Source organism: Lathamus discolor, chromosome Z, assembly GCF_037157495.1.
Source record: "Lathamus discolor isolate bLatDis1 chromosome Z, bLatDis1.hap1, whole genome shotgun sequence".
NCBI classification, from domain to species: domain Eukaryota; kingdom Metazoa; phylum Chordata; class Aves; order Psittaciformes; family Psittacidae; genus Lathamus; species Lathamus discolor.
Window position 1 is genome coordinate 110040830 of NC_088909.1, and position 12155 is coordinate 110052984.

The 12155-nt window shown below is 42.2% G+C and overlaps 1 protein-coding gene across 6 annotated transcripts in view; it reads right to left on the reverse strand.

The window, feature by feature from the left end:
* DYM (dymeclin) overlaps nucleotides 1-12109 on the reverse strand; it is a 232299-nt gene extending 220190 nt beyond the window's left edge. Inside the window, exons 1-2 of one of the 6 annotated variants that reach the window (XM_065662611.1) lie at nucleotides 12076-12109; nucleotides 8262-8346 (exon numbers count right to left, since the gene is read on the reverse strand). The gene's annotated coding sequence lies outside the window, so the exon portion shown is untranslated. Of the gene's footprint in view, nucleotides 1-8243; nucleotides 8347-11889; nucleotides 11978-12071 lie in introns of those variants that run through there. The other 5 variants (XM_065662607.1, XM_065662609.1, XM_065662613.1 and 2 more) reach the window with 5 other exon arrangements.
* Nucleotides 12110-12155: the final 46 nt, after the last annotated feature.

A 12155-nucleotide genomic window follows, 5' to 3' on the forward strand; every position in this document is an offset into this window, starting at 1 on the left:
AGGGTGGTGAGGCACTGGAATCGGTTGCCCAGGGAGGTTGTGAGTGCTCCATCCCTGGCGGTGTTCAAGCCCGGGCTGGACGAAGCCTTGGGTGGTAAGGTTTAGTGTGAGGTGTCCCTGTCCATGGCAGGGGGGTTGGAACTTGGATGATCTTAAGGTCCTTTCCAACCCTAACTATTCTATGATTCTATACTTCAGTCATCATCTCACTTGGATTTTCATAAATCACACGGCAGTAACAGTGTCACACTTGTACCAATACCAAGGCTGCTACCAGTGGGGAAAAACTCAAGGAATTCACAATTAAGCAGAGGTGTCAAGTCAACAAACTGTTCAAAAAATGTATTTTCCAACTGAATATACATAGATAGAAAATTACTCCTGTTGTCAAGAACGGGAGTCCACCATGCAGCTAATTTCTGCATACCATCAATGATCCACACCTTGAAAGCAGCCACCTTGCCAGAGCAAGCACAGTGATTACCATGCTGCAGTTCATTTGAATTAAGTGAGGAAAGGTACTACTGAACCTCTTGATATTTGTAAAATAACATGCCTGGTTCCAGCCAACTACTTCTATGCAGGAAAGCTAAGAAATGAACACATCAAAAACAACTGCTTTTTGAAGCAACACTGAACAAGTCGGCAGGGATGTGCTCCAAAACATCTTTTCATTACTTGCTGTGCTGCACTGGATCTGTGTGAAGAATGAAAAGGTTTCAATTCTTCATGCTGCTTATCAGCACTTCATAAACAATTTAATTAAAGAAAATAAAAACACCATGCTGCAATTAACTATGTGCCAGGGATGCTCCTAAGCATCTTAAACCTTTCCAGGACATCAGCTTTAATAATCTCCCACCTTTTGAGGAGAAATAACTGTGACCAATAGCTTTAGAAGTTTGTATTTAAAAAAGCACCCCCATCAAGATAAAATTGCTGTGCAACATATTACTGTGAAACCTAAATATTCACTCCTCAGCTGGCGTAAGACAGAAGAACAGAGACAGATATATCAGAAGCAGCAACACCTCCCTTGGTCTCAATAGGATTTGTTCCAAGAATTACTCCAGCACTGATTCTCTTAGACCCGTATTTGCAGAAGCAATCATTTCCAGAAAAGAGCATTCTAGTAGCAGTTTATACTAATACAGATCAGTACAAAAATGAAGAGAACTTACCATAAAGAAATAGAGATACCATGAAAAGCTGCAATCATAGAATAGTTTGGTTTGGAAGAGACATTCAAAGGTCATTTGGTCCAAACCCCCTGCAATGAGTAGGGACATCTTCAACTAGATGAGATGCCTGCAGCCATCAGAAAAGCTACCTGAAGAACTTATATCAAGATTTAGACAGAATGCACAGTACCCAAGTATTTCAGAAACAAGAAAGCGCCAGCACAGATGGAGAGTAGAATACAGAATACTTAATACTATTAAGTAATAAAGAGGTCTTTAAAAGCTGACACCCCACAAAAATTAGGAAAATGTTTATTATTTTCTAAATTTTGTTTGCAGGGGACTCTATAGGCTAGGAAAATACCAGTCCACACTCCTTCCCCTTCATTCCAGGGCTCCATCCTCCACTATCACTATTCACTGCTCTAGCAGACACTGAGATAAAGCTTTACACTGAATCAGTATATCTGTTCTTATTCCAATTCCACTGCTTTAACTCTGTTACCCTTCACACAGAGAGCTCCAGTTTTATAATGCAGTTTAGTTTCTACCACTTCCCTTTATATCAACCAAAGGAGAGAGAGGTACAATGACCTTATAACCTTATATATGTCTCATATAGCAAAAAACTCTGATAATACTGTCTATAGCATTTGCAGAAGTCATTTTTGCCATGAAGACTACCTGCAGGAAGAGAAATATAAAAGCAGCCTAGGAGTAAAAAGGGAAGCTGGTGCCAGGAATTCTGTGGAGAAGCAATAAAGGATTATAAAATGTAATTAGTTTAAGAGGATTTACAGAACTTTGGTTGAATGCTTACCCACACAACAGAATGAATGCATCTTACCTACACACAAGTTTTGCTGCCTCAAAGGTAAAAGACCAACATTCAGCGTATGCTACCTTTGAAACAAAGGCAAAGAATACTGAAGCAATAGAATAAAGAGGAGAAACCAAATTCTGCACAGTATCAGGGAATACTGGAACATCACTTAGAAGCAGAATCAAGGTTAAGCTTGTACATGGGCATATCAGCTCTGCAGCCCCCAGTTTGCACACGTCCAACCACTGCAGAAGCAAACACCAGTGACAGTGACCCTGGACCCATACTTCGGCTCAAGTCCCCTCTCGGCACCTCTGAATAAAGGCCTAGGGAGACCTTAGAGCAGCTCCAGTGCCTAAAGGGGCTACAGGAAACCTGGAGAGGGGCTTTGGACAAGGGCCTGTACAGACAGGCCAAGGGCAATGGCTTGAACCTGCCCGAGGGGAGACTGAGATGAGCTCTTAGGCAGAAGCTCTTTGCTGTGAGGGTGCTGAGGCGCTGGCACAGGGTGCCCAGAGAAGCTGTGGCTGCCCCATCCCTGGCAGTGCTCAAGGCCAGGTTGGACACAGGGGCTTGGAGCAAGCTGCTCCAGTGGAAGGTGTCCCTGCCCGGGGCAGTGGTTGAAACAGATGAGCTTTAAGTTCCCTTTCAACACAAACCAGTCTGGGATTTGGTAACCCCATGACATCTCTGTTAAGCAATGTGCTCTTCTGTATTCTCATCCACCTAGCGGTATGTTGGTTAAGGGAGTAGAGGTTCCAATCTTTAGAAGACATAAAAGGTCAGCCAATTTGGAACACAACTGCCACTGTATTTTTGAAATTGTACCTAATCCTCACTTACCCGTATTTTCATAGAATCAAAGCCTCACCACACAGCAAGGCAAGTCAAGGGGATCCCAAAGCCACTTCAGAAGACCAATCTGAACAGCTTCTGCTTAGTCATGTGCTGAAGCAGGACAGCCGCAGTAAGCATCAAATAACAGGAAATCCCCATTGTCCTGAATTCAGCTGTAACAGTTATTTTTCTCCTTCTTAGTAGCTGGCGCTAAAATTACGACACCCATTCACTCCAAAAAAGTCAGTTCCAACCCTAAAAGTAAATTACCAATGAAATCTGATTTTTATTTTCTGGAAATACATTAAAAAAAAAAAGAAAAAAAAAGCGTGGTTCATTTAAAAAAATAATAAAAAAATTAATTAAGCCTACTTTTGAGAAGCATTAACTTTTTTTCCTTAAGAAAAAGAGACAGTTTACTAGCAAGTCCTTTGGTTTAACATAGTATTATTACCTCTACACATCACAACTGTTTCTTTCTAAATAAACTGGGAACACACCCAAAGAATCATAGCTTTGTCTACAACTGACGCGCTTTATTAAACCAAACACCTTTCTAGTCCTAGAACTTGTTTCCATGATGTAGCAGCAGACCCTTCGTAGTAAACACAAGGAAGTTTGTTTTGCACAAGGACTCATCCCAAACTCAAGTAGTTTACTGTTCCTTCTAATAGGTTTTAATATCGATTATTAACAGCGTTTACAAGAACATAATTTTTTCCCTCGTCAAGTTGAAAGCAATTCAGCAGTACATACATGCTGTGTTTGAGCCCATGACTCAAGGTACAGCATGTGCACTGCTGAACCTGGAAAAAAACTTGTCACGCTCTTTAAACCTTCTAATTAAATAATTTAGGTAAGTAATTACGGCTCCACCAGGTAATAGATCTCCTACTGGTCTCACAACTTAACTCCTGATGTTGACATTTTGCTAATCTGTCCAGTATAGCCAGCTCCCCCTCCCAAAGCTATCCTCACCGCGGTGGTCTGGCTGAGTCTGCAGACAACCTGAATAATGAAGATTATATACAGCTGTGGTTTGTTGTTTTGGGGGTTTTATGTTTGGTTGGTTTAGTTTTTGTGGTTTGGTTTAAGTTAGTACTTTAAAGTGTAAGAATTTGAGGCACTCGTGCAGATGACTTCACCATCTGAGATCTGGTTTGTAGGTTGTGTCTTTAACACAACCATATTAAAATAAATTAAGTGATGGTCTTATACATTTGAAAACCTGAAAAAATTCATTTCCACACATAACAGCACTTGGTTACCTTCATAGTTTGCTGCTTTATAAACTAAAATTCATGGACATTGCTCTCCTTTTCAGCAAAGCAGCCAATGCCACTGTAAAGATGAGAACATTTGAGATGTAATGCTGCTTATTCAAGTATCACCAAAGCTACTGCACTGAGGCTGTTAGCTGATCCCTATTTGCTTCCAAGAACTTCAGGTTTCAGACCATCTTTCACCCATAAGACATTAAAACATCCCACAAAATCCTAACATAAAACTTCCCCCACAGTTATAAGATTACTGCAATGAGTATATACTGCTCTCCACACAACAGAAGTTACATTAACAACAGGTATTATTCAGCTCCAATATTTGAATTTTACTGTCCACACAATATATTTGAATTCTGTCTACTCATTTATATGACAATAATATTTATACCTGAACCCAGGACAATACCTAAGGATCAAATGCTTTGTGGACTAACTATCACACACAACAAATACCTACACAACTAATAAATAGATACACCATCATAAGATAAAGAACAGCCTGACAAAACCTAAGTTACATCTTGCAGATATATATTCATGTGCAGGATGAGAGTTAGCGGTCTACAGTAGCTGCGCAGCCCTCAGGCTTGTTCATGGGAAGCATCTGTTTAATTTCTTGTACCCTGCTTTACTACACCAGGGAAAGCTGCATTAAACCAGAAGCCCCGCTTCTTTTGATGCCTTTATTAAGCTCCTCAAACCCAGCAAACTAGCTTTTGCAACTCATTAGCCCATTTCTATATTCCCAAATGAGAGATTTATTCCTATTAAAATATTCCCATTTTCCAGGCAAGACACAAAATATCTCAAAACATCTCCAGGCCCACTGAAAGAGAAGCAACCAAAATGAAGACAGGAGATCGGATAACTCCGAGCTGATCTCAGCAAGCACGTGCATGTACTGCTTTAATCCTCACCCCTCTGCACCTCAGCTTTGCCAACCCTCCGCCACATTTCATCACATCCCAAAGACTGCAGAAACTTTCTGATGAAAGAGTTGTTATTTCTGTTCACCAGTGAAGCAACACAGCCCTCTGGGACACAAAAGAAATCAGAGGATCATAGAATCCCAGACTGGGTTGGGTTGGAAGGGACCTTATAGCTCAGCCAGTTCCAGCCCCCTGCCACAGTCAGGGACCCCTTCCACTGGAGCAGCTTGCTCCAAGCCCCTGTGTCCAACCTGGCCTTGAACACTGCCAGGGATGGGGCAGCCACAGCTTCTCTGGGCACCCTGTGCCAGCGCCTCAGCACCCTCACAGGGAACAGCTTCTGCCTAATGCCTGGAAGCTTCTCTATAGTGTCCCTGGAGCCTTCTCTTCTCCAGGCTGCCCCAGCCCAGCTCTCTCAGCCTGGCTCCAGAGCAGAGTTTCTCCAGCCTTAGCAGCATCTCCGTGGCCTCCTCTGGACTTGCTCCAACAGCTCCTATTAAATGAGCACTGATACTGGAAAACCAAAGAGATTTGATATCAGCAGTTAAATTAGAGTTTCTCTTCCCTAAATTATCTGTAGTTGCTTCCTGTCCACTTCCAGAAAAGAAGGCAACAGCCAACAGACCCTGTAATTTAAATTGCAGTTAACTCACTGAAGCATGCAAGTAGGTATCTGAAAAGCAAAGTGACACTGCTCCCTCCCTTAAAAGGGATGGCTTTGCAGCTTTCCTTGCATACAAAGTGTTTATTCCACTGTACCTGCTTGAAGAATTGTTTTGGTGTTGTTAGTGAGGCTGGGGCAAAAGAACACACAACAAGAGATGTGACTTGATCTTTCTTCATAGATAAAAAGCAGTCATACCAATATTTCACTCACAGCAAGAGATCATTCATACCCCAAAATGAGGTACAAAAGCATATGAATTTTGGGTTTACCAATTAAATTGGTAACATTTTGCTGAACAAAAGTGATGATGCAGAAATACATAGCAGTAAGAATTTGTGCCTGTAACAGGAGCTTGAGGGGGGAAGGAAAAATCTTCACAATCCTCAGAATTTAGGAAATTTTGCCTTTTTGAATCAGAGAAAAGCACTGAAACAATCTCTGCTTTTAAAGCATGTTAATGAGTCAAAATATTTGGCTAAAACTTAATGCCTGGCAATCATCAAATGCAGTCACCACTACTAAGAATTCATGTTCTTTATAAGCCAGCCACTTACAACCAAGCAGCTTGGGAGATTTCAGAGCACAATTAATGCATCCTTCATGACTAAAAATTAAAAATGCTTCCTACTGATTTTAAGTTAATGACTATTGCAGGAAAGACTGTACTCATTTTACTTTTCACTGCACTGACTCGTAATTTTCCTCCCCTTTTCTGCTGCAAGTTTGGCAACCACTCCTTTCTCCAATTTCCTCTACCATACCCCTTAATTTCCAGACTGAAAGTGTTCCGACACATACAGTGACCCCCCCCGAAAAGAGAAAAAATAAAAGGTTTTGTGTAGGAGACAAGCTGTTTTTGTGAAAAATACAACATATCTCCTCTTTAAGAGAACCTGGTTGACCATAAAGGAATCTGGTTTTGCAACCTGGAGGTAAATACCATCTTTTATACCTTTCAAGATACTGTTCAAATTGTCTATTTGACCAATACCTAGAAATATCTCTATTTTTCCTCTACCCACTATTTTTCAGACTCCATCAAGTTTGATAATTACTGTCTGAGGTCATGAAAGTCTCCATTATGTCTACAATCTTTTAAAATACATTTCTCTGCACCACAGGACACTAATCATTCACCAGGTACCAAACAGTGTTTCCTTAAAGCTCAATACCTGAGGACAGATGTACTTTTGGACAGCAGTTAATAAATACAACACAATTAAGAAGTGGTCCGCACAATGCTTAAGTACAAGAAAAATGAAGAAAATGCCATCTTCCGGTGTTTAGGTAGCTCTCAATAAAAATCATCTGACTTGACCACTGTTTAGTCTGCTGGATGAACAAACACAGAATCTTTTTTCATCCTCCTGTAATTTGTTCTAGTGCCTTCCTCTTCTGCAGCAAGAGCTGCACTGCAGCACACCACTACAGTAATGTGAGGACCATTAGCGTGGTCCTCACAGGTTCCACTGAAGCCTAAAGAGTCCTGCACACAGCAGAAGTGATTAATCTTGATAGATTTACTGCAGGCAAAGAAGGCCACTCAAAGGGAAGGCGAACAGCAGCTGCAAAAACCAGTGACGATACTGTGTTTTCTGCTCCAGTTCCTTTCCCACACCATTTTACGTAGGAGTCAGTCGTCAATAAAAGCCTAATTCTGAAGAGCACAATCTGCTCGCTTCACATCCCACCTACAGGACAGTTGTTCTGCTCACAGCTGAAGAAGGGATTTCTCAAGACCTTTTTGGTTAGGTGTATTTCAAGCAGAAGAAATGGGATATGAGTAGAAGAAATGGGATCTCGTGGTTGCTGACCAAACTGCTCAACAAGAGATGCTATAAATCACCTTTGTCTTTGCCAGTTCACCCTATGGTAATCTCAGAGTTTGCCAGAAAATGTTCTGGAAAGGAGGTGACAGAAAAATGAAAACCTACATTTTATAAATGAGACTAAGATGTACAGCTTATGTATTTTCCCAGTGCCATCTCAGGAGCCTAATACATATTTTCCATATAATCACTAAGCAACAGGTTATTCTCATGGTGATCAAATCTCCTGATTTCGATCACTAAGGAAATGCCTGTTCACTAATCTCAAAATAGTTTATTTCAGATGTACTATTGTCAACACCACTGGTTACCTTCACAGACTTGTCCCTAAATGGAACTACTGACTCACAGGGGAAAAACACCGTCAAAACCTTGCCCAAACTGCCTTTCTCTAAAGTTATACAAGATCCAAAAAAACTTGACATAAAAATGCCATTCCTTCTAACTGCTCCGACCTTTTGCCTGATAACAGAAACATCTGAAACACACTGCTGTAAAAAAAATGAAAATGTTACATTATGGCACTGGTTACCAACAAGGAAACATATATGGTAAATAATAATCTTGTTTTGAAAACCTAAACCCCAAAACTGTGCTATCTCCACCCACCATGTATCAGCCCTTACATTAGCACATACCCATTAAGTGGGGTAGAAACCCATTAAGTCACACAACTGATTTACTTCTTATTTACCTCTCTCCCCTCACTCACAATGTTTTGTGAGAGGCAAGACAACAGGAACATACCAAACCTCCTGAAGGAGCTTTTCCAGACAGGATGCGAATCCCACAGGCACCTGTTAAGAAGTTCAGAGAGCCTTTGTTTAACTTTTACAAGTAAATAAGCATTTATAGCATTTAAGTACTTCTTTGTCTAATTTACAATTATTCAACAAAACACATCTTTAGTTCGTTAGGAAATGAAATACAAAATTTTTGAATTCATTATAAAGTTCAATATAAAATTCCACAAGATCTGTTAGGGACTCTTTAATTTTGACCATTTTTAATACTGCTAATTACACTCCCACACTAAAACACAATACCTGTGGCTAAACCTCCCTGAAGGTTCAAAAGCCTCTAAAATTTGTCAGGCATTAACAAAATTTTAACCTGCAAAAACTGTAAAGATCCTTTTCCTGACCTCCTACATAATTCCAGTCATAGCATTTTATTAAATAATTACTGCACCCAGCCTACCAATTTGCGAGTGGAATGACAGCACCAGTTTCAGAAACACATCCTGTCATAGCGGGAAGGAGAGGTGGTGTGGGGGCAATTAAAGAAATAAAATTACCTCTATCCTCACTCTTACATTCCTACATGCCAAGTAAATGTCAGAACTTGAACACAGCAAGTGTTTTCTGGAAGACATGCAGAGATAATTTCTTTAATTTGATTAGCAAAGCGCCATTAGAAGGGAGGAAGGCTGGGCAAGCACTGTGTAAAAGGAACCACTTTTCTCCACCTGTTAAACAACTACTACGGGTATATAGCATATTTTTCAAAAGTTTCAAGCAGTGTAAATTCAAATACTAATCCTGCTCTTTGCAGTGAAATCTTTAAAGATTTCATTTGCCCTCACCAGTAACATTCCTGCTGCTGTACTGGAACTATAAAGTGAGAGGAATAAATTGAACTTTAAACAGAAACATCACTGGAATAAGGAGCTTAAAAAATAAATCAAGAGCATGCACAATCCTTACAAAGACTTGACTTCACAGCTTAAGAGTATCCTGCATATCAGTACCAGTATGTCTGGTTCAACCGTAACTTCTTACAGTGGCAAAAAATACACTTTTGTTACCATATATACAGCGATGGTTTTCAAAAGCACAGTTTTACACAGACTACATAATAAGCTATTCTGGATTATAGTGCTGAAAATTTTGTTTGTTATGAAAATCTTTTATGATTATTGATGAATTTGCCCCCACTTCATTTTTTAATAATAATTAAGTCTACTTAAAAAAGAACCTCTAGTAATTCATTAATTTACTAACATAATTAAAATGGGCAGCTGGGTTGGATATAACACAAGTCATGCTAAACTTCACAAGATTTAATAATCTGCATAGCTAGTGGTTTGGTACAGTTATTTCTTTATGGAAGAGATGTTAAAATTACTGTTACACATACTTAAGATTTTCTCCCTATTTCACTCTCAGACATAAATAAATCTTGCATAACGGCCAAAATGATGTTTAAAAAGGAAAAATAAATCAAACTCCTTTTAAGCTTCAACAAGATGCTTAGATGTTCATTAAAAGGTCTGCAATTTTTTTTTGTACTAGTAAATTTTGCTGTATTTCAAACCTTACGCAATTATTTTGGCACCTGTACTCTTCCCACAATTGGGCATTGTGCGTATTTTTCCAGCAGAGCTATTTGTCTCTGCTTTAAATGTTTCTCACAAATAAAAATCTATCTACAGCATAAAAAAAGGCATGTTATACAGAAGGCCAAATCTGTTTTGCATGTATACGCGATTTTGTATGATACGACACATCATGATTTATCTCACCTATCTCCAGAGTCTGCTGCAAATGAAATTACAAAGTGAGCCAAAGTGAGCAATTACCACAAGTTGCAGTGGGCTTTCCACTCTAGAGAATACACTTTGAAGAAATATCATTATCACCTTTAACCACGCACTTTGACATCAGCTCATCAGCCACCAAACAGGATTTCTTACTTTCTAATATCTTCTGTCAGTCATTAGCATGTGAAAAACACACTGGGATCTTCCTATTCGCCTGATAAAAATTGCTGGAAGCACCAGAGCCACCTAAATTTGTTATGAATTTGCTATAAATACTTTTCTACTGAATTTATCATAAAATATTAAGCATTAGAAGCTGTGCTACTAAAAGATCAGCAGAAGAGAAGGAGCTGATGGTTGCTTCAGCCAGATGAGAGAGCTGTCCATGGGCTTCTGCTGATGCAGCAGCAGCAGCAACATGAAAAGAGAACCCAAGGAGAGGATGGAATGTGGCCTCCCTGAGCTCCTGGCAACTTAAGGAGCAAGGACACATTTTAACTCACTCCAAATGGAGCAAGTTCATAGAATCATAGATTAGTTTGTGATGGAAGGGACCCTCAAAGCTCATCCAGTCCAACCCCCCTGCAATGAGCAGGGACATCTTCATCTAAACCAGGTTGCCCAGAATTACATCCAGCCTGGCTTCAACGGTTTTTAGTTGGGAATTGACTAAATGGGGATTGCAAAACCCAGCAGTCTGCGTTAGGAAACTAGAACCAACGACCCGGGAGCTCCTTTCTGCTCCCCCGCACTCGGAAAGTGCCCTACAGGGGAAATATTAACAACCTACTTACTTGAATAAATACCTCAAATGATTGTAACTGCAGCCCAGCATGTTATCCCTCAGTGCATGCAAAGAAGAAATGAGATTACAGCCCAGCTACACTTGGTGCAAAAGATTAAACACTAATAATAATAATTATAGAATCATAGGAACATAGAATCAGAGAGCAGTTTGGGTTGGAAGGGACCTCAAAGTTCACCCAGTTCCAGCCCCCTGCCATGGGCAGGGACCCCTTCCACTGGAGCAGCTTGCTCCAAGCCCCTGTGTCCAACCTGGCCTTGAGCACTGCCAGGGATGGGGCATCTATATATCAATTTGTAACAGTTCTTGCTACCAGCTTCTGTTTGAGGTCAGTTTGGTCCAGGTAGAGTTAGTTACCAATAACAAACCAACAGTGCCTGGTGTGAAAGCATACAAGATAAAGCCTGATATCTGTTAAGATAAAAACTCTCTTCTCAGCTAAGCCATTCCCCACTCTTGCTAATCATTACCCCTGGGAGGAACGAAAACAAACAGCCAAGACTGACCACGAGGCACAGGGCGCCTGAGCCCCGTTACACTGCAGAAGCAACCCCTGGACACTATAACCCCCCGGCTCCCAAAAGAAGAATGGAAAACACGACATTTTATACTGTTTTCGTGAATAATAAGCGCCATTAAGAGCGCAACACCAGCAATGCGGGGAGAACGGTCTCCAACACGCTCTGACGCTTGCACCGTGGCACCAGCCGCAGCCCTGAGGGACCTCTGGAGCCCGGCAGGGCGAGGGGGACACAGCGAGGCCGCTGCCCAGGAGCGGGCACCGGCAGCGCCGGGAACTCTCCGCAGGTTCAGTGCTGAGCGCTCCCGCACCGCCGCAGCCCCTCCATCGCCACGGGGAGCGGTGGGAGCCGCGACACGGGACAAACGGCACCGGCAGGGCGAGCGGCGGCTCCCTCCGCTTCCGCAGGCACTCACCGGCGCCCACCCCCTGCGGCGGACCGGGCCCGGAGGCACCGCCGAGGCCCCGCTTACCCCGTCAGCGGCGCCTCGTCCGCCAGCACCGCAACGCCGCAGGGCAGGACGCGGCCGGTACCGCGGGCCCGGCCCGGTACCGACCGCGGCTTCCGCAGGCCCCCCCGCCCGGCCCAGCCCGGCCCGGCCCCGCTCCGCTTCCCTCAGCGGCCCGCGCGCCCCGACCGTCCCGTTGCCCGTACCCACCGCCCGCGTCCGGCCTTCCACGTCGCCAACGCGCTGCGCTGCGCATGCGCAGCTGTCCGCCGGGAGAGAGAAGTGGCGCG